Raw genomic sequence first — 24,102 nt, 5'->3', positions numbered from 1 at the left:
ACAGCCAAGAATGTGGTGCTGGCATGATGGAGAGGGACCTCCTGTCTTAAGTGCTCCAGGCCTCCCGAAGGTTTAATCCATCCCTTGTCTAGCTGTTCTTGCACACCCTGGGTACACCCGCAGCATTACAGCAGCAACCTGTCCTGAGGTTCCCACTTCAGCACACTGGGCGGGATGGAGATGTAGCTAGGATCCCAGCGTTCAGCATTCTGGCAGTCAGAATACCAGCTTCCAGAATCCTGACATCTGCCAGAATGCCGACGGTGGCATTCCAACATCCAGGATCCCGAACAAAAGTTTGTTTAGGGTTAGGTTACGGGTGGGTGGGGGGGGGGGGGGATTGGGTTAGGCTGCAGGAGGGAGAGTTAGAGTTAGACTGTGGGAAGGGAGAGATAGGGTTAGGCTGTCTGAGGGAAAATTAGGGAAAGGTTTAGGCTGCAGGTAAAGAGGGTTAGGTGGAGGATTAGGGTTCTCTTACCTAAGATCCAATGTCGGGTTTTAGCCAGTCAGAATGTCGGGATTGGTACTCTGACCGCCGGCCGGCATCCTGACAGCCTGTATTCTATACCCAACCTGCAGGATGTACTAACGGGCAAATGTGTTATTTTTTACCACATTTCCCGTATGTACTAAGGAGGGAGAGAGGGCGGGGGCAGGGGCAGTATTGTGTAGCTTTGCCTATGGTGCCTAGAAACCTTGCACTACCACTGCTTGGATTCTTCTACAACCACTGACTCCGTCTTGCTGCACCAGTGCTGATTCCTCTTGGTACTGACATACCAATGTGTAAATGAGGACAGGACATACAGAGAGTAATTAGTGGCAATTTTTGCAGCAGGACCTAAAGTGGCAAGTTACAGACAAAACCAGATTTAAATTCTCTGCAAAAAAAAATCAACACTTTTCACCCAGAGATGGGGTTTGGCATGATAACTATAAAATGGATTTGTGATTCTCACCAATTTAAAACCAAATAAACATATATTAACAAGGGAAACAAACAGATGGCGACAAATAAACAAATTAGACATTTAATATATGGTTATTTGGTTTTAAATATAATATCTTTGATATACATTTATATATTGGTGAGAGAATTAGATATCTAGATTTATATTGTATATAGATTTATTGTTTTCTGCGCTTTGTCCTTGCTATTTCTAATTGATAAATATAACAGAGTTTATACAGCATACACCAATAATTATTTAAGCGCCTTGTATATATGTTGTGAAAATGATGTGGCAGCCATTTTCACAGTGTTTCGCACATGCGCAGTAGAGAAATCACTGGGAAAATGGCCGACGCACCATCTTCCCGGATATCTGCGCATGCGCATTACAGTCCGAGCCCTCTAGTGCTCAGATTCTAATGCACTGTCGGATAGAGAAAAGGGGGCCCGGAAGGAGGAGGCTGCACATGGGTCACCTCCTCTCTTAAAGCGCCCCTGCCATCTTCCATGCACCCTATTGTGACCACCATACCTATTAGCTATATACAGTATCAACAGCTCCAAACCAATACTGTTGCTGCTATCAGGGGACCATTCTGCTTGTCTCCAGCAGTTGAAATTACTGACAATAGGTGGGATGGTCCCCTGTCTTGAGTGCCCCGGGCCCTCTAAAGGCTTAATCGGACCCTGATCATGGCCACACAATGGTGCAGCCAAAAATTAACAAGTATGATCATATTATTTTTACTATTTAATGGGTACAATGCCTTGATTACTGACCTGTGTCCAGCTACCACTCCCAAGTTGTGTGTGTGTGCTTCAACAGTCAATTTGCTTGATTTAACCCATTTCATTTGTGATACCTGAGTGGTTTGAGTACGTTCACAGAGAAAATACTCATGGTTGTGACACAATGCTATTTTCCGCAATAGAGGAGTGCAGGAAAATGACTGATGTTTGGCACAGTCAGACATCCCGAAAATTAAAAAAAAAATCTCTTGCTTCATATCTCCATTCTGCAGGATTTGTGATGCATTATAAGTGGGGTATTGTACATGGTAAAAGAGAAATGCGCATCCTAGTCTGAAACATTCCTGACTGGTCTAGTTTCTTCCACAGCTGCTTTTGCGAGGATCATTGCCTAAAGACATGGTGATCTACAAGCTTAAAATTGCAACCGGGACTGACCTGAGTGCTGGGACCTGCGTACAAGTCTCCATTGCTCTTGTGAGAGTTGAGGGAGAAAGTACTAAACTCCGACTACCCCATAAGTGGAGCAACTTCATACGTGGAGCAGTAAGTATCTTATGGGAGTCCCAATAATACTAGTAATACATAAAGATATTATTTAAGAATTATAGAAAGTGGATATTCACTGGTAGGATGAAGTTATGGATTATTGCATTTGCAGATTATATGAGACCATTTTACCTCAAAATTGCTATTTTTTTATGAATAAAAAATAAAATGAAAACACATTATTATCTGACATCCACTATACAGTAATAGAAAAAAAAAATGTTGCGGCGCTAGGGACACTAACAATGCTAAATAGACATAAAATATACAGATGTGTTGTCATATATCTTTTATCTTTGCTGCAGTCGTGTCAAACAGCCCTTCTTGGCACATCAGGTCCCATGAGATTCTGCTGGTGTCGGGCGTCTTTTTTGTGCTGAAAATAAATGTGTCTTAGTCGCAACGCAGTGCGACTAGGGCGCACCAAGAGACTGTGTTGATCAATTTGATATGCAGCACTTGAATATGTGTGTGCTACTGAGTCTCTTAATCTACATACAGTAAGAAACGCTTGATGCAGCCGCCACAGCTTTTTACCATAAATAGCGCTTAGTATACAGACTCAGTTGCACAGAGATATACAAGTGTCACATATCAAAGTAATCAGCACATTCTCCTGGTGCATCCTAGATACATTATGCAGTGGCCTGGTGCATTCCGTTGTGACTAAGACACATTTTCAGCAAAAAAAGACACCCAAAGCTAGAGGAGTTGCATGGGACCTGGCATCCGTGCTGCGTGCCATATTGAGGCTAGATGTATGAGAGAACATATTACTATACAGTTGCTGCGATAAGTTATTCCCACTTCATAACAGACTAAGGAGTTTATTTACTAAACCGTGAGTGAAGATAAAGTGGACAGAGATAAAGTACCAGCAAATCAGCTCCTAACTGCCATGTCACAGACTGGGTTTGAAAAATGACAGGAGCTGATTGGCTGGTACTTTATCTCCATCCACTTTATCTATACTCAAGGCTCAAGGCTTAGTAAATAGACCCCAAAATCTGAATGTTCTCATAATCTCGTACTACTCGTACTCTTTAGGCTAGTAATATATGATATACTTTTGTTATGACCAGTGCCAAGGCACTAATTTGCCCTGGGTAGCCCCATGCCTCCTACAGTGCCCTACAGTTCACCAGGTTACAATGCGGACACCCTAGTTACTGGGTTATGACATTTATTGGGGGGGGAGGTCGGGCTGACAGATTGTGACAATTACTATGCTGTGAGTGGATATATCTGATAAATCAGAGCTATAAGTGAGTGCCGATGGTGCCTTGCCCTCACCCGCACGTATGCCATTATATTCGTGAGGTAGTAGTGTAACAGGTTCAATCGGTGAGAATGTGGTTGCAGCTGTAGGTATCGGTGGTCGTACCTGTTTTCTTCACCTGGGATCGTGTCTTAGACCGGATCAGCTGCTGGAACCCTAAGCAGAGGATCAAGGAACCCCAACCCCACACAAGTCACCACACATTAGGATGGCGACAAAAAGATTTATTATGCTGGAACAACTGATCACTTCGGTCAGACTAAATGACTAAGGCCAAATATGATTTCACAAATGCTTAAACAGTGCAAAATAATGTACAATAATAGGACAAATCCAAAAGATAGCATCACAATGTAACAGTCTACTATCTGCTTATACCGGGAATGGGCTAACCCCTGATGTACCCTAACCTGGGTTCTTGACGACAGTATAATCTCAGCTGATATTCAACTATACCCTTAACTTATAGTGCATATTCAGTTCGTAGCTAACTTTAAGTAGCAATGAGTCTCTTTAAGATGTGGACAAGGTGAAGCTGAAGTCTCAAAGATAGCAGATGAAGCTGATTAATTCCCAGCGATGCGTCTATAAGTACTTAGTACATTTCAATTAGAAACTGTTAGTCATGCAGTTAGCAAACGATATTAGGATAGCAGTACAGTTCAAAACCACTTTAGAGTTGTGTGGAAGTTACAGGCAGGTGACAACAGGGGATAGGGGGCATAGCAGTGCATAGCAAGGGTACTGTCATAAGCTAGACCACTAATGAGCAGACATGAGGGCAATAAAGCAGGCTATGCAGTTGAGTTCACGAGACAGCTTACTAGCAACCAACATGCAGGTTCCAGGTTTCAGGTAAGGTGTGAATAAGAATACAGTTCAATGGGAACAGAAGAACAGATCCAAAGTTGACAATACAAGCTGTATTAAATATCTGGGAATTTGAATAACTGGGGATGCAGAGTAGGTTTGGGAATATCTCTCTATCTCCTCTGCCCTTGTTAACTGTATCTATAGGGCAAATCTAGAAGTGTGTCTCTCTCCTCTCTTTCCCCCTGTTATCTGGGTCTACGGAGCAAGGTTAGCAATGTCTCTCTCCTTCTCCTCTGCCGCTAATTAACTGTGCAGGCTGTTACTAGGCAAAAGGCTGCTTGTAGGGGGTGTCAGTGTGGCCGAAAGGGATACATGTTTGTTGCTGCTGCAGTTCAGTGGCGCTTTTCCCTCCGACGGTCCAGCAGCAGCTCCGCTTCTCCGCAGTGCCTCTGCGGTGCCTCGGCCTTTCTCTGTGTTTGTGCTGGCTGGCGGGGATGCTCAATCTCCAGCTCCGTCCCCAGCAACGGTTCCGCTCAGTGGCAGACAGGCTAGCAGGGGCGGTCGGGTACCGGCTCTGTTCATAGCTGCAGCTCCCGTCCTCCGCTCGGCTCCCTTCAGTGGCGTCTCTCCTCAATGGCGCACAATCTCCTTCACAGCAGCGGCGCGGTCTCCCTCACAGTGACCGCTCCGTCACTTCAGCGTCCCGCCGTCTTTTTCACTGCTGCAGGCGGCTCCTCTCTGAAGTGGCTCGGTCCTCTCTGCGGCAGCTGGCGGGTCCCCTTTAGCGGCGGCTGGCAGGTTTCCACTGTCAGTCACGGCTCCCGGCTCTCCTCAGCGCCCGTTGTCTCTCCTACTCTCAGCGGCGCTTCTGGCAGCAGTCCTCAGTCCAGCTACTCTCACCTCCGCGCAGCTCCATCCTCTTCCCACGTCACCTCAGCGCTTCAACAACAGCTCTCCGTGCCCCCATAAAACAGCTCTTTTCAAAATTCCAGGATGCTTCCCGTTCTGGGCAGCGGCGATCGATCATCCCCAGGTCCTTGTGCCCCCCGTGTTTTGGGGCTGCAGCTGACGTCATCCAGGGACAAGGAGGAAGGGGTATTAACCCCTTCAGTGTTGCTGGGCTGGTCCAAGAAGAAGGGCTCTTTTAAGTGCAAATTGAGGGGTATCTATATATCAGAGTGTCACATATCTCCCTGCTAAAAACATGCGTGTCTTCATGCAAAGTCGTCAAAGGCAAGAGTTCTGAGCAACAGTTCCACAGCAGAGCAATAAGGATCATAAGCCCTAAATAAACATATTCTAAACAACTGTTCATACATTACATACACTTCCAATGGTATTTATTTACAGATATATTTAAAAACATCAGATATGGAAACAGGTTGTGTTAACACATTTCAATCGCGGTACTGAAGAGGTAGCGTACCCCTGGTACTACGTTCGGGCCTCTTAGGAATTGGGGTATGCACCCCTTCGGCCAGTTCAGGTACAATACAAATTGTGTCATCACTTTCAATAAAATTAACTTCCCAGGGTCTTGGGGCAATTGAGTTCACAGAACTCGGGATCCAGCTATCCATGAATAGTAAGAGCTCAATGGGGTTGTGGAATGGAATGCCCCCTGGGATTCCCCACCCCTCTGCCAAAGGTGAGTCTCTCTCTGCTGCCGGGACTTCAACGGTGCAAAGCTTCAATTGGTCACGAGGAACGGTAGTCAGATGTCCATCAGGTCTTTGGATTTGGTAGGTATAAAGTCCATCAGCTGGAATTTTGACAATCTCATAAGGAATATCTTCCCACATGGCATTGAGTTTGCTTGTCCGTTGATTTTTCTTTTTCCATACCTTATCTCCAACCTTCAGGGGTGTTGGCTGCGCTTTTAAATTATAATTTTTCTCCTAGCGGCGGTGTACCATCTCCATCCATTGTTCCACCAGTTGTCGGGCAGCTTCGATCCGATGCTGATGCTCCTGCACCCAGTCGTTCTGCAGGAGGTTAGGCTCATCCGGCGTTGTCGCCAATTCTAGGTCTTTTGGAAGTTTGCCTGGTCTCCCAAACATCAAATAAAATGGGGTGAACCCTGTAGAGCAATGCTCCGTGTTGTTATAGAGGTATGTCAGTTTGGATAAAAGATTGGGCCACTGCGTCCGTATCTCTGTCGATAAACTCCAGAGCATCCCAATCATGGTTTGGTTGGCTCTCTCACATAAGCCATTTCCCTGCGGGTGGTAGGCAGTAGTACGGAGCTTCTTACATCCATAAAGAGAACAGAGTTCCTGGAATAGTGCAAACAAAAGAAGGAATAAGTGAGGTGAATGGGCGCCTAAATAGAAGTGAGAGAAAATGAGGGTACATCAATACATTCCTTTCAATTTGGTTGAGGCCTCTTCACAGGTTCATTCTCCTTATTATTTGCCAGATGAAGATTCTCGCCATAAAGGAGAAAAAAACTAGAGACATACCATGTGTAGTACAGTTAATTTAATACACATATAACAGATTCCAAAAAGATCGAATACAGATTTTATATCCCCCAATCCTGGTGTGAATAGTTCAAACAGTGCAATTACCAGAGTTCGTGGAGAACTGGTGTAAAACAGCTCTCAAACTGACGTGTTAGCAAATAATCACCAGAGAGTCTTCCCGGGTTGACGGTCTGGGATTATCCTCGGGCATCAAGTACTGCAGTCCAAATTCTCAACCGTGGTTTGGGGGTCCAGGTGTAGAGGCTCTACACTCTGTGCAAGAGTTCCTGGAATAACTGGAACTCGAATGCAGGGCCTTGGTCAGTCAAAACTTGGTCAGGATAACCGTAAGGGTGGACAAAATGCTTCAAGAATAGCTCTGCCATTGTTTTCGATGTTAAGTCACGGGCTGGTACCACCACCAAGAACTTGCTATAGTCATCCGTGATAGTCAGGGCATACTGGAACCCAGCGGAGCTATTCTCGAGTTTTACATAGTCCAGAGCAACAAGTTCGAGCGGTCGAGAACTTTGAATTGGATGCAAAGGATCTTTTTGGGAAGAATCAGATGGTCTTTTTAGACTGCTGGTCACACAACTCCGACACCACTCTTCGACATCAGTTCTCATGCCAATCCAGAAGAATCTCTGTCTAAGTACTGCTTCTGTCTTCTGGGTGCCAAAGTGTCCCGACTGGTCGTGATAAGCAGATAACAACAGATTAGCCTGCTGTCTGGGCACTACAATCTGAGAGATAGGCTGGTGAGTACCGGGATCAAGGCTGGTGCGGATGACAAAGTCCCCTCGGAGGCTAATTCGGTCTCAATGGTGTAATAGTTTGACCAATTCAGGGTCAGCATTGGCTCTTTGTGACTTGGTTAGCTGTTTCTTTTGATGAATAAGGTCAATCAGGCACTGTATCATTGGGCTGGCTCTCTGTACTTGCGCCCAGTCAACTTCGGTGGAAACGCTCACAGAATTATCAGTTCCACGGTTTCTATTTGCAGCGACAGGGTCTGAATGGATGACTTGTTTCCGTGTACTCGGAGGTCTGAACACGGGAGTCTTGATGTCTTCAGTCCTGTCTCACTCCTCTTCCGCAAGGTCCATAGTCGGGAGGCGAGACAAGGCATCAGCATTTCCATTCGCCTTACCGCTCCGGTAAGACACTGTATATCTGAAATTTGCCAACCGTGCCATCCATCTTTGCTCCAGGGTTTCAAGGCGGGCAGAGGACAGGTGTGCCAGCGGATTGTTATCTGTAATGATCATGAAAGGTGTGGCGGTCAGGTAATTCTTAAATTTTTCGGTGACAGCCCATAAGAGGGCAAGGAGCTCCAATTTGAAGGTGCTGTAGTTCTCATTATTCCTTTCGGTCTTCCTCAGACCTCTGCTGGCATATGCTATAACCCTCTCATGACCGTCCTGCAGCTGGGAGAGTACAGCTCCTAATCCACAATGGCTGGCATCGATGTGCACCTGGAACGGTTTTTTGTAATCAGGGTAGGCGAGGATTGGGGCCTCTGTTAGAGATGACTTTAGTTGTTCGAAAGCATTCTGTTGCTCCTCTGTCCATGCGACCAGGGCAGTACTCCGTCTCTCCTGTCCTGACTTGCCTCGAAGTAATTCATGAAGTGGAGCAGCTATTTTTGCAAAGTGCTTGATAAAACGGTTGTAATATCCCACGAAACCAAGGAAACTGCGAACATCTTTAACAGTACGAGGAACAGGCCAATCCCGCACCACTCGTATCTTCTCAGGATCGGGCTTTACTCCTCTGGAACTAACTATGTGACATAGGTACTGCACACTTGGTTTTAATAGGTGGTACTTAGAGGATTTTAACCTTAGGCCTCATTTAGTTAATTGGGTGAAGACCTCCTCCAGATGTTCTAGGTGCTCATCATAAGATTTTGAAAATATGATAACATCATCCAGATAGAGCAAGACCATCTCAAAGTTTTGGTGTCCCAAACAATGCTCCATGACCTGCTGGAAGGTGGCCGGAGCATTGCACAACCTGAACGGCATCCGGTAAAATTCAAACAGACCCATAGGAGTCGCAAATGCCGTCTTCTCCCGGTCTTCTGGAGCCATTGGGATTTGCCAATATCCGCTCGTCAGGTCAAGAGTTGAAAAATACCGAGCCGTCTTTAATGCTGTCAGTGGCATCTTTGTGTGTTGCAGCATTCAATTTTCTATAATCGAGGCAGAATCTGAGACTGCCATCCTTCTTCAGCACAATTACCAATGGGGCCGCCCACGGACTATGGCTCTCCCTGATTACACCGGCTTCCTTCATTTCATTAATCATGGTCCTCACCGGTTGATACATAGCTGGGGGTAGAGGTCTGTGTCTCTCCTTGACTGGGGGATGGGTTCCAGTGGGTATGTGGTGCTGGAACCCTTCAGCCATTCCAAAGTCTGATGGAAATTGACTGAACGCTTTGGCATTCTTGCGCACCACCTGCAGTACACCTTCTCATTGACTCTCTGTAGTATCTGGGCTGCCAATCTGGATTTCGCTCCACCAGGGAGTCTCACCGGTGGTCGTACTAGTTTGACTGGCCGCAGCTCCCTCTGAAACTCTGGGTAAAGCCTCACCGATGACATCTTGAAAGTCAACCAACACCACACTAGCCACAGGACAATGCCGGAACAGACGAACTGGATAACTATGAGGATTCAAAATCCTAAAGGGGTACTCTGCCTCGTTACAATGGCAAGGGTTTGGGCCACCGCGAACAGCTGCTGTCCATCGAAGTCACAGGGTTCTAGGATTGCCTCATAATCTCTTCCACCAGGGCCGATCCGTGCCTTGCACCACACCACATGCTCAGAAAGGCAAGGATCACTGATGATCGGCAATCCTTGCCTTTCCAATTTCTCCCGTTGCATTAGTGAACCTTTTGTGACCCTCGAGCAACCGGACCATCTGCTGGAGAGTCTTCTGCTCCTTCGGGGCAGCAGATCGCATTTCCAGTTTAAGGGGTTCCACTAATTCATCTGGGCAATTATGCAGAACGTTCATTCCCAGGATGACCGGGGGAAGATGTTGGTTGTATGTAGTAGTGACCAAACACCCTTGTCATTCCAGATTAGCCTTGCCGATAGTGAGATTATCTTCCCAATAGCTGTGGAACTTGATTGGCTGTCCATTACTAGCCAATAGATGTAACCAAGTGTTTGGTGGGTTCACTATCTCAGAATCTTCCCAGTGTTTCTGAAATTCGGCCAAATGGATCGTTGTCACCTGTGATCCCGTGTCTAGAAGAGCGGACACTTCTACCCCATTAATTCGGATCTTCAGGTGGGGACACTCGCCAACATATTGAGGCCACCACCCTGGCTTCGATGGACCTATTGACGCATCTCCTCCCGAGGGTCGGTCTCTTGCCTTGGGGTCGAGTCGTTTAAAGAACCATTAGAACATCGCCGTTCGATGTGCCCACTTTGATTACATCTCCTACATATAGGTCTTCCTTGATCATCAAATTGGTACATGGGGCGCCGCCCACGATTCTCGTGGCACCTCCTATCATGATCGTCCTCTTCTACCTTGGTCCTGACGCCAACCTTGGTGCTTAGCTTCTACTTGCTCCAGCCGTATCTCCTTCAGCTCCTTCATCATTTCATTAACAACGCTGATGAGGGCTCCAATTTGATCTTGATCAGCCTGTAATCGCTGACTGACGGTCCCTTTACAGATAAAGGATTCAGCCATCGGGCTTAGTTGAGACTCTCCTGTCACTCCACCTCCAGATGGTCCTAACACCACTATATATTCTCCATCTGTGTTTTGGTTTAAACCCAAAATGTCCATCATAGCCTCCTTAAATTCAGAGAAAGTGCAGAGAGGGTTCTGACGCCCCCACATTTGCAACTGTGCTTTTGTCGCCTCTCCTCTTGCTCCTTCTATGAATAAATTAATCATAGTCTCCTCTGTTTGTTCAGCTTCTCAATGGTCTCTGGCCTATATTGCCCGCCTGGCTTCTTGTAGGCCCAGGGCAAACTACCGGAGATTCTCATTTGGTTGCTGCTTCCGAGCGTATAGGTGACCCTTTAATTCCACAATGGTCTGTAAATTAAAGATACCAGCCAACTTTTCCAAGATACCTTCAGCTGTTTTCCATTCTTCGTCCGACCAAGACCTGACTTCACGTAATGCTTCCCCTTTGAGTTATCCGATAACTACCTCCACTTTTTGCTCCTCATTCAGGGGATAAAGCTTGTGATCAGTGATCTTATTTTGTCCTGGAATTCTTTAAATGGACTCGTGCCAATTGGCTTCGAATCTACCGAGTATATGGGAAGCCATGGGGCTCCAAAATAATTTGGCATTGTAATTGGTGCAGCCGGTGATGACAGAGCTGGTGATGACTGACCGGGCGAGGTGGGTAACTTACTTCTAACTGCAGTTGATGTGGACGTCTGAAGTTCCTGTGCTTCTGACATCCTGTATCCTGTTCGTGGACACCAAGTTGTAACAGGTTCAATCGGTGAGAATGTGGTTGCAGCTGTAGGTATCGGTGGTCATACCTGGATTCTTCACCCGGGATCGCGTCTTAGACCGGATTAGCTGCTGGAACCCTAGGCAGAGGAACAAGGAACCCCAACCCCACACAAGTCACCACACGGTAGGATGGCGACAAAAAGATTTATTATGCTGGAACGACTGATCACTTCAGTCGGACTAAATGGCTAAGGCCAAATACGATTTCACAAATGGATAAACAGTACAAAATAATGTACAATAATAGGACAAATCCAAAAGATAGCATCACAATGTAACAGTCAACTATCTGCTTATACCGGGAATGGGCTAAACCCTGATGTACCCTAACCTGGGTACTTGACAACAGTATAATCTCATCTGGTATTCAACTATACCCTTAACTTATAGTATATACTCAGTTCATAGCTAACTTTAAGTAGCAATGAGTCTCTTTAAGATGTGGACAAGGTGAAGCTGAAGTCTCAAAGATAGCAGATGAAGCTGATAAATTCCCAGCGATGCGTCTATAAGTACTTAGTACATTTCAATTAGAAACTGTTAGTCATGCAGTTAGCAAACAATATTAGGATAGCAGTACAGTTCAAAACCACTTTAGAGTTGTGCGGAAGTTACAGGCAGGTGACAAACAGGGGATAGGGGGCATAGCAGTGCATAGCAAGGGTACTGTCATAAGCCAAACCACTAATGAGCAGACATGAGGGCAATAAAGCAGGCTTTGCAGTTGAGTTCATGAGATAGCTTACTAGCAACCAACATGCAGGTAGCAGGTTCCAGGTAAGGTGTGAATAAGAATACAGTTCAATGGGAACAGAAGAACAGATCCAAAGTTGACAATACAAGCTGTATTAAATATCTGGGAATCTGAATAACTGGGGATGCAGAGTAGGTTTGGGAATATCTCTCTATCTCATCTGCCCTTGTTAACTGTATCTATAGGGCAAATCTAGAAGTGTGTCTCTCTCCTCTCTTTCCCCCTGTTATCTGGGTCTACGGAGCAAGGTTAGCAATGTCTCTCTCCTTCTCCTCTGCCAGTAATTAACTGTGCAGGCTGTTATTAGGCAAAAGGCTGCTTGTAGGGGGTGTCAGTGTGGACGAAAGGGATACATGTTTGTTGCTGCTGCAGTTCAGTGGTGCTTTTCCCTCTGATGGTCCAGCAGCAGGAGGTCCATTTCTCCCCAGTGCCTCTGCTGCGGCTCGGCCTCTCTCTGTGTTTGTGCTGGCTGGCGGGGATGCTCAATCTCCAGCTCTGTCCACAGCAACGGTTCCCCTCAGCGGCAGACAGGCTGGCGGGGGCGGTCGGGTCCCGGCTTTGTTCACAGCTGCAGCTCCCATCCTCCACTCGGCTCCCTTCAGTGGCGTCTCTCCTCAACGGCGCACAAGCTCCTCCACAGCAGCGGCGCGGTCTCCCTCACAGTGGCCGCTCGGTTACTTCAGCGTCCTGCCGTCTTTCTCACTGCTGCAAGCGGCTCCTCTCTGAAGCAGCTCGGTCCTCTCTGTGGTGGCTGGTGGTCCCCTTTAGCGACAGCTGGCGCGTCTCTCGGCTGCAGTCACGGCTCCCGGCTCTCCTCAGCACCCGTTGTCTCTCCTGCTCTAAGCGGTGCTTCCGGTAGCGGTCCTCAGTCCAGATTCTCTCCCCTCCGTGCAGCTCTGTCCTCTTCCCACATCTCCTCAGCGCTTTACCAACGGCTCCCCGTGCCCCCATAAAACAGTTTTTTTCAAAATTCCTGGATGCTTCCCGCTCCGGGCAGTGGCGATCGATCATCCCCAGGTCCTTGTACCCCCCGTGTTTTGGGGCTGCAGCTGACGTCATCCAGGGACCAGGAGCAAGGGGTATTAACCCCTTCAGTGTTGCTGGGCTGGTCCAAGAAGAAGGGCTCATTTAAGGGCAAATTGAGGGGTATCTATATATCAGAGTGTCAGTTCAGTTGTCCACCGGTGCCTGTGTCACGCTCTGGATGGGGAGCAGTGTCGCAGGCTGCATATGGTGTTAAGAACAAGGAAAGAAGGGTACATCTGCACACTTGAATGATCTAAATTAACAATTTGATTGATTAGTAGATCAATGAAACCCCAATATACGTGTGTCTAAATTAGACTTTAAGCCTCTCTGGGGGTGCGACCCTATTACAACCAAGTGTCAAAACATATAAGGAGAACTGGAAAGGCGGTTGTTGAGTTGGGTGCACGGTGTCAATTGATTGGATTGATTGTCAAAATAAAACGTAACTTTTATTACTTATATTAATATTAAGAAGGTCCTTGTCTTGGGACACATACAGCAAAATATAGAGGTTAAAAACATGACATATACAAACACATAAGTGATATAGAAAAAAGGAAAGTGTGAGACAGATTCTTAAAAAGTGGGGTCACCACAATAACTCCTGCAACTAGTATAATTATTTATGTGTGAGACAATAGCCACTCAGGATACAAACTGGGTGATATTTCCCAGTCCTAGGTATAGTTGATATCGTATGGGGAGATTAAAAGTAACCACAGATAGTGGGGTGTTTCTAATGGGACACTGCCTCTGGTACGTGGATACGGTGGAATATATGATACAATTAGGGCCTCTTTCCCACCTGGTAATAATATGCCAGTGAGTTATTCTTGAATAGAGAACATTAACTGCAATGGTACTGATGGTTGAAACATACAATATGTATTGTACCACTGGTGCCTTATATTACAGAATGCTGTATATCTCCTTTCGTACTGCTTCTGGATAACTTAATAACCGTGAAAATATATAAGTATTTGTCAAAAGATGAACAGTGACAAGTACTGGGGTGCTCACACCATATTAATGTGTAGGGCACTCGCATGGATAATATAAACTTATATACAGTATCTTGAGAATAAGATGTATAGATTTAAATCTAGGGTAATACCCCGTATATTAATGGAGTCAATTGGAAGATGTACTGAGATACTACAGTAATGATTGTTTACAAATATAGGCACAGAGTGAATGTGTTTCAGTCCACATTTGTTTAGAAGTAAAGGGAAAGATGTTGCAAATTGTCCTAGGACTGATATAACAAAAAGCAACAATTGTTGCAGTACTGATTCATGCAAAGGAAAGATGATATGTAAGAATATTGCTTCACTAAAATGTGTGGTATTCACGGATCATACACATGTGTGCCTATTGAAAGGATATTACTTTCATTATAAGTGTATAGTACACTATCATAGCGGAACATACGCGTGTGCACCTCTTGAAAGGTTAATCACTTGTATTTTTTAGGTATACAAATGCGTGCTCCATATAGAGAAGTCCACTAAAGGCGTCCAAATTGTTGAAAGAAAAAATTATGATGAATAATATATATTTGAGCAGTGTTCCTAACACCCTTAGAGGTCAGTTGTCCCTATTATAACGTAATGGGTCCCCTATGTGGGGATTATGAAGATAATAAATACCGCTGCTAACTCCAATGACCCCTAGGATATAGTATAACTCTAAACCAATGCTTGTGATACAATTCCTGATTCCTATAGTTTTATTATAGGCAGTGCAATGGTTACTGAGCACAGAGTGGTTGCGGCATGAATAACGGTAATCGAGTAATCCACAGATGTATGCTGTTCAGAGAAGCAAGTAATTGCTACCTCTGTTTACAGCAATAACCTAGGGTAATCCTAGTACACAGATGTATGCTGTTCAGAGAAGCGAGTAATTGCTATCTCTGTTTACAGCAATAACCTAGGGTAATCCTAGTACACAGATGTATGCTGTTCAGAGAAGCGAGTAATTGCTACCTCTGTTTACAGCAATGACCTAGGGTAATCCCCTGTGCTGCTACAGTATCTTGAGTGGTGGTTTGTCTGATTTCATAAACTCATAAACACAGCCTGCTGAGCGAATCCTAATTGCTGAATGCTAAGGCTCTATAGAGATCAGTGCTGGTGCTGGTAAGAACATCACTAACTATTACATAGAATACAACATTGCTATACAATTTCAAGGAGTGTGGTGGCCCACCACACTCCTTGAAATTGTATAGCAATGTTGTATTCTATGTAATAGTTAGTGATGTTCTTACCAGCACCAGCACTGATCTCTATAGAGCCTTAGCATTCAGCAATTAGGATTCGCTCAGCAGGCTGTGTGTATGAGTTTATGAAATCAGACAAACCACCACTCAAGATAGCAGCACAGGGGATTACCCTAGGTCATTGCTGTAAACAGAGGTAGCAATTACTCGCTTCTCTGAACAGCATACATCTGTGTACTAGGATTACCCTAGGTTATTGCTGTAAACAGAGGTTGCAATTACTTGCTTCTCTGAACAGCATACATCTGTGGATTACTCGATTACCGTTATTCATGCCGCAACCACTCTGTGCTCAGTAACCATTGCACTGCCTATAATAAAACTATAGGAATCAGGAATTGTATCACAAGCATTGGTTTAGAGTTATACTATATCCTAGGGGTCATTGGAGTTAGCAGCGGTATTTATTATCTTCATAATCCCCACATAGGGGACCCATTACGTTATAATAGGGACAACAGACCTCTAAGGGTGTTAGGAACACTGCTCAAATATATATTATTCATTATAATTTTTTCTTTCAACAATTTGGACGCCTTTAGTGGACTTCTCTATATGGAGCACACATTTGTATACCTAAAAAATACAAGTGATTAACCTTTCAAGAGGTGCACACGCGTATGTTCCGCTATGATAGTGTACTATACACTTATAATGAAAGTAATACCCTTTCAATAGGCACACATGTGTATGATCCGTGAATACCACACATTTTAGTGAAGCAATATTCTTACATATCCTCTTTCCTTTGCATGAATCAGTACTGCAACAATTGTTGCTTTTTGTTATATCAGTCCTAGGACAATTTGCAACATCTTTCCCTTTACTTCTAAACAAATGTGGACTGAAACACATTCACTCTGTGCCTATGTTTGTAAACAATCATTACTGTAGTATCTCAGTACATCTTCCAATTGACTCCATTAATATACGGGGTATTACCCTAGATTTAAATCTATACATCTTATTCTCAAGATATATAAGTTTATATTATCCATGCGAGTGCCCTACACATTAATATGGTGTGAGCACCCCAGTACTTGTCACTGTTAATCTTTTGACAAATACTTATATATTTTCACGGTTATTAAGTTATCCAGAAGCAGTACGAAAGGAGATATACAGCATTCTGTAATATAAGGCACCAGTGGTACAATACATATTGTATGTTTCAACCATCAGTACCATTGCAGTTAATGTTCTCTATTCAAGAATAACTCACTGGCATATTATTACCAGGTGGGAAAGAGGCCCGAATTGTATCATATATTCCACCGTATCCACGTACCAGAGGCAGTGTCCCATTAGAAACACCCCACGCCACTATCTGTGGTTACTTTTAATCTCCCCATACGATATCAACTATACCTAGGACTGGGAAATATCACCCAGTTTGTATCCTGAGTGGCTATTGTCTCACACATAAATAATTATACTAGTTGCAGGAGTTATTGTGGTGACCCCACTTTTTAAGAATCTGTCTCACACTTTCCTTTTTTCTATATCACTTATGTGTTTGTATATGTCATGTTTTTAACCTCTATATTTTGCTGTATGTGTCCCAAGACAAGGACCTTCTTAATATTAATATAAGTAATAAAAGTTACGTTTTATTTTGACAATCAATCCAATCAATTGACACTGTGCACCCAACTCAACAACCGCCTTTCCAGTTCTCCTTATATGCATATGGTGTTAGACAGGCTCCATCGGTAATTACGCCTTTGAGAGCCGCCGCTGTTTCTGTAATGTAGAGGGAGTGGGAGCGCTACAGCAGGTGCTAGCTCCCGTATATAAGCTGCCGCTTGCTATGGTAATTCTGTCTGTGAGACCCGGTGAGTGAGTGAAACTTCAGTTGTCCGCCAGCACCTGTGTCATGCTGTGGATTGGAAGCGGTGTCACAGGCTGCATATGGTGTTAGACAAGCTCCGCCAGTAATTCTGCCTTTGAGAGCTGCCACTGTTTCTGTAATGTAGAGGGAGCAGGATCGCTACAGCAGGCGCTAGCTCCCGTATATGAGCCGCTGATGGCTATAGTAATTCTGTCCGTGAGACCCGGCGCCGCCAGCTCCCGCATATGAGCTGCTGCTGTTTGTTGTAATTGCAGAGAGAGAGAGCCGTTGCTGCTGGACTGTCCCGACAGATGAGAAAACTAGAGATGTGCACCGGACATTTTTCGGGTTTTGTGTTTGGATTCGGTTCCACGGCTGTGTTTTGGATTCAGACGCGTTTTGGAATTTTTTGTCGGATTTGGGGTTTTTTTTTCAAAAACCCCTCAAAAACAGCTTAAATCATAGAATTTGGGTGTAATTTTGATCCTATAGTATTATTAACCTCAATAACAATTTACACTCATTTCTAGTCTATTCTGAAAACCTCACACCTCACAATACTATTTTTAGTACTAAAATTTGCACCGAGGTCGCTAGATGACTAAGCAAAGCGACCCAAGAGTGTGGCACAAACACCTGGCCCATCTAGGAGTGGCACTGCAGTGTCAGACAGGATGGCACTTAAAAAAATTGGCCCCAAACAGCACATGATGCAAAGAAAAGAGAAAAAGAGTGTCACTGTGGTCGCTGGACAGCTAAGCTAAGCGACACAAACACCTCAATATCACAGGAATTATTAGTTCTAATCAATGGTATTATTGGTCCAAATCACTGGAAGAAAATGACAAAATCACTGGAATTATTCGTTCTAAACAATGGTATTATTGGTCCAAATCACTGGAAGAAAATGACAAAATCAATGGAATTTTTTGTTCTAATCAATGGTATTATTGGTCCAAATCACTGTAAGAAAATGACAAAATCACTGGAATTATTTGTTCTAATCAATGATATTATTGGTACAAATCACTGGAAGAAAATGACAAAATCACTGGAATTATTCGTTCTAATCAATGGTATTATTGGTCCAAATCACTGGAAGAAAATGACAAAATCACTGGAATTATTCGTTCTAATCAATGGTATTATTGGTCCAAATCACTGGAAGAAAATGACAAAATCACTGGAATTATTCGTAAACATTTGTAGAAAGTCGCTGCTTTCTGATTACAGAAATGCTCAGATATTCCTGCGAATCCACAATCCCTTCCCAGAGGAAAAAGAAATTGAGAAACCGTTGTTTGAGAACGTTTGTTCTCTTTCCCTTACAAAGAAACAAACCACTTTCCAAGAAGACTGACGTTTTTGGGATTATGGAGACATAGGGGTATATTTACTAAGCTCCCGATTTTGACCGAGATGCCGTTTTTTCATCAAAGTGTCATCTCGGTAAATCTCGGTCATTTACTAAACACTAATCACGGCAGTGATGAGGGCATTCGTAATTTTTTGCTAGTTTAGGTAAAAAATTACGAATGAATACACCATCGGTCAAAACGCGGCTGTTTAAGTATGAATCTCGGTCATTTACTAAGAAGTGCAAAGCAAAAAAACACAAAACACTGCCGTGAAAAATTACAACTCGTAAAAAAGTCCTAAAAAAAAACAGACCTGCTTTTTTTATCCGTGATTTGAGATGCATGCAGGGATCCATGAGATCCGTGCATGTATATCAGTGGGAAGGGGTGTGAAAGTGCTTATTTTTGCTAAAAAAATTGCGTGGGGTCCCCCCTCCTAAGCATAACCAGCCTCGGGCTCTTTGAGCCGATCCTGGTTGCAGAAATATGGGAATAAAAATGACAGGGGTTCCCCCATATTTAAGCAACCAGCATCGGGCTCTGCGCCTGGTCCTGGTCCCAAAAATACGGGGGACAAAAAGAGTAGGGGTCCCCCGTATTTTTAAAACCAGCACCGGGCTCCACTAGCTGGACAGATAATGCCACAGCCGGGGGTCACTTTTATACAGCGCCCTGCGGCCGTGGCATCAAAAATCCAACTAGTCACCCCTGGCCGGGGTACCCTGGGGGAGTGGGGACCCCTTCAATCAAGGGGTCCCCCCCCCCAGCCACCCAAGGGCCAGGGGTGAAGCCCGAGGCTGTCCCCCCCCATCCAATGGGCTGCGGATGGGAGGGCTGATAGCCTTTGTTGTAAAATAAAAGATATTGTTTTTAGTAGCAGTACTACAAGTCCCAGCAAGCCTCCCCCGCATGCTGGTACTTGGAGAACCACAAGTACCAGCATGCGGCGGAAAAACGGGCCCGCTGGTACCTGTAGTACTACTACTAAAAAAATACCCAAAAAAAGACAAGACACACACACCGTGAAAGTATAATTTTATTACATACATACACACATACATACATACTTACCTATGGCCCCACGCAGGTCGGTCCTCTTGTCCAGTAGAATCCAAGGGTACCTGTTGAATAAATTATACTCACGAGATCCAGGGGTCCAGGCTCCTCGGCAAATCCAGGGGTAATCCACGTACTTGACAAAAAAAACAAAACGGTGTCCCGACCACGAACTGAAAGGGGACCCATGTTTGCACATGGGTCACCTTTCCACGAATGCCAGAAAGCCACTCTGACTTCTGTCTAAGTGGGTTTCTTCAGCCAATCAGGGAGTGCCACGTTGTAGCACTCTCCTGATCAGCTGTGTGGTCCTGTCCTCACTGACAGGCAGCACACGGCAGTGTTACAATGTAGCGCCTATGCGCTACATTGTAACCAATGCTGGGAACTTTCAGCTCAGCGGTGACGTCACTTTAGGTCAACCGCAGGGCAGAAAGTTCCCAGCATTGGTTACAATGTAGCGCATAGGCGCTACATTGTAACACTGCCGTGTGCTGCCTGTCAGTGAGGACAAGAGCACACAGCTGATCAGGAGAGTGCTACAACGTGGCACTCCCTGATTGGCTGAAGAAACCCACTTAGACAGAAGTCAAAGTGGGTTTCTGGCATTCGTGGGAAGGTGACCCATGTGCAAACATGGGTCCCCTTTCAGTTCGTGGTCGGGATACCGTTTTTTTATTTTTAACAAGTACGTGGATTAACCCTGGATTTGCCGAGGAGCCTGGACCCCTGGATCTCGTGAGTATAATTTATTCAACAGGTACCCTTGGATTCTACTGGACAAGAGGACCGACCTGCGTGGGGCCATAGGTAAGTATGTATGTATGTGTGTATGTATGTAATAAAATTATACTTTCACGGTGTGTGTGTCTTGTCTTTTTTTGGGTATTTTTTTAGTAGTAGTACTACAGGTACCAGCGGGCCCGTTTTTCCGCCGCATGCTGGTACTTGTGGTTCTCCAAGTACCAGCATGCGGGGGAGGCTTGCTGGGACTTGTAGTACTGCTACTAAAAACAATATCTTTTATTTTACAACAAAGGCTATCAGCCCTCCCATCCGCAGCCCATTGGATGGGGGGGGACAGCCTCGGGCTTCACCCCTGGCCCTTGGGTGGCTGGGGGGGGGACCCCTTGATTGAAGGGGTCCCCACTCCCCCAGGGTACCCCGGCCAGGGGTGACTAGTTGGATTTTTGATGCCACGGCCGCAGGGCGCTGTATAAAAGTGACCCCCGGCTGTGGCATTATCTGTCCAGCTAGTGGAGCCCGGTGCTGGTTTTAAAAATACGGGGGACCCCTACTCTTTTTGTCCCCCGTATTTTTGGGACCAGGACCAGGCGCAGAGCCCGATGCTGGTTGCTTAAATATGGGGGAACCCCTGTCATTTTTTTCCCCATATTTTTGCAACCAGGATCGGCTCAAAGAGCCCGAGGCTGGTTATGCTTAGGAGGGGGGACCCCACGCATTTTTTTATTTTATTTTACATTGTTTAATTAAATTAAAAAAAAATAAGAACCCCAGCACGGATCACACAGATCCGGCCGAGATTGATTGTAAAAAAAAACGGCAGTGTTTTGCTAATCACTGCCGTAAAATTAGGTAAAAAAACACGAATGACATCGACATCGGAAGAAAAGAAAAACCCGAATACGACAGCTTAGTAAATCCATCGTAATCAATTCAAAAAGTTGCAGTTTTACACTGTCGATGTCATTCGTGATTGAACTTTGACCTTTTTTCGGAAATTACGAATCTTAGTAAATTTACCCCATAATGTTTTTGAATATAAATCCTAAAGCAGGTGGTGTATTAGAGCAAAAGAGTGCAAGAGACCAGCCATGCAGTTTCTGAAATATTATGACAAAATGTTACTGTATTTCATAAGCACTCATTCCTAACTCTGCTAAGTACTGTTTGGTATACTGTATCTGGCTTCCATGAGGTAGTTGTCCATTATTTCAGCATCCATTGACCTTTTTGAAAGCGGTAGAAGTTATCGATTCTTTTTTTTTTTTTTCCCTATTTTTAATTTTCTCCTGCATAGCCCAGTAAAATGTTGCAATGTTAAGTATTGACTTGTGCCTTCTGGGGGTCCACTTCTTCACCAAACCCAGCCAAATCTCATCCTGATTCCTAACCCTCTGTTCCACGTTCTCTATGTACCCCATCTGTGTCACCCATGTCTGTCTACCCCTCCCCTTTAGATTGTAAGCTCTCACGAGCAGGGCCCTCTTCCCTCATGTGCTTATATACTGTTGGTCACCAAAATGCTGCACTGTAATACTATATATACTGCTCACAAAAATGCAGCACAGATATGGAATGGATACTTGTAGTGACACAGAGCTGCAAGATACAGCAATGGCCTACTGTACAACCATATACTGTAGTCACCAAAATGCTGCACTGTAATACTATATATACTGCTCACAAAAATGCCGCACAGATATGGAATGGATACTTGCAGTGACACAGAGCTGCAAGATACAGCAATGGCCTACTGTACAACTATATACTGTCACCAAAATGCTGCACTGTAATACTATATATAATGCTCACAAAAATGCCGCACAGATATGGAATGGATACTTGTAGTGACACAGAGCTGCAAGATACAGCAATGGCCTACTGTACAACTATATACTGTTAGTCACCAAAATGCTGCACTGTAATACTATATATACTGCTCACAAAAATGCCGCACAGATATGGAATGGATACTTGCAGTGACACAGAGCTGCAAGATACAGCAATGGCCTACTGTACAACTATATACTGTTAGTCACCAAAATGCTGCACTGTAATACTATATATACTGCTCACAAAAATGCCGCACAGATATGGAATGGATACTTGCAGTGACACAGAGCTGCACGATACAGCAATGGCCTCCTGTACTGTACTACTATAATTATTATATACTGGTGGTCCCCAGTCCCAACAATGCAGCACACTGATCAGATATTTGCAGCACACTGAGCACAGATATGGAGCTTTTTCAGGCAGAGAATGTAGATATTTTCAGCACACTGAGCACAGATTATTTGCAGCACACTGAGCACAGATATTTGCAGCACACTGAGCACAGATTACGGATCTTTTCAGGGAGAGAACGCTGCCACGTCCTCTCCGTTCAATCTACAATGCACGAGTGAAAATGGCGTCGATGCGCGGCTCCTTATATAGAACACGAATCTCGCGAGAATCCGACAGCGGGATGATGACGTTCAGGCGCGTTCTGGTTAACCGAGCAAGGCGGCAAGATCCGATGCTGCCTCGGATCCGTGTAAAATAGGTGAAGTTCGGGGGGGTTCGGATCCCGAGGAACCGAACCCGCTCATCTCTAGAGAAAACACACACTCACTCTGTCTCTCTCTCTCTCCTGTGTACTGTAATATGTAACAAAGGGGGACTCTGCAGCCTAATGTGATAAAAGGGGGACTCTGCTGCTAATGTGTAAAAAGGAGGTCTCTGCTGCCGTAATGTGTAAAATGGGGACTTTACCTGCCATAATGTGTAAAATGGGACTCTACCTGACGTACTGTGTAAAAGGTGGACTTTACCTGCCTAATGTGTAAAAGGGGACTCTATCTGCCTAATGTGTAGTAATAGGGGATTCTACCTGCCTACCTGTGTAAAAGGGAGCTCTGCCTGCTGTACTGTGTAAAAGAGAGCTATGTGGCCATGCCCCTTCCCCGTGAAGCAACGTCCCTTGATTTTTTTCATATTTGGTGGGGGGCGCCGATGCTATTTCTTGCACACAGCGCTAATATGTCTAGCTATGGCACTGTGATAAATAATATTTGATCATTTAAATACTTTAGTTCTTTATAGACTCAGTGAGTCCTTTGGGCTTTACTGTTTTTTATAAACTGAAGCAGGAAGATCAGGCTCTGTAGTATTCAGCCCCCTAACAGGAGTACAATGAATTGATAGGTCACCTTTCACAGTACAGCAACAGGTAGGTCAGGGGCTGTAGTATTCATCACCCAGATGTGCGCTAAAGGTGCGCACCTTCCTGTCTCTGTGCCTGAAACAAGCACGTTTATATGGGTGTGATATGTTTTACTGGCATTCGGGATGCCGGTGGCTAAAGGGCCAACTTCAGCATCCCAATGGAGAGAAACCCAACAGGGGCTAGGTAAGTATACTTACCCTCCCCAAGCAACCCTCTAGCTCTCTCCGCAACCTAAACCTAACCCTCCCACCCCGGCACCCTAACCCTCCCCGGTGGTGCCTATATATAACTTCCCTCCCCGGGCTAGCACTAACAGTGGGCAGCATACTTACGAACGGGATGCTGGCAGTTGGGATACTGGCATCGGCATTTCATCTGCTGTCAGAGTTCCAGCGTCGGCATTGTGGCTACGTGTTGGGTTTCTGACTGCCATAATCCTGCCTGCCGGCATCCTGACTGCATCCCGTTTGTATAACTGAACAATAAGTGACAGCATCAGTGCTAATTGAATAGCC

The sequence above is a fragment of the Pseudophryne corroboree genome, chromosome 2 (assembly GCF_028390025.1).
Source record: "Pseudophryne corroboree isolate aPseCor3 chromosome 2, aPseCor3.hap2, whole genome shotgun sequence".
NCBI lineage: Eukaryota > Metazoa > Chordata > Amphibia > Anura > Myobatrachidae > Pseudophryne > Pseudophryne corroboree.
This window is presented reverse-complemented; position numbering follows the sequence as displayed.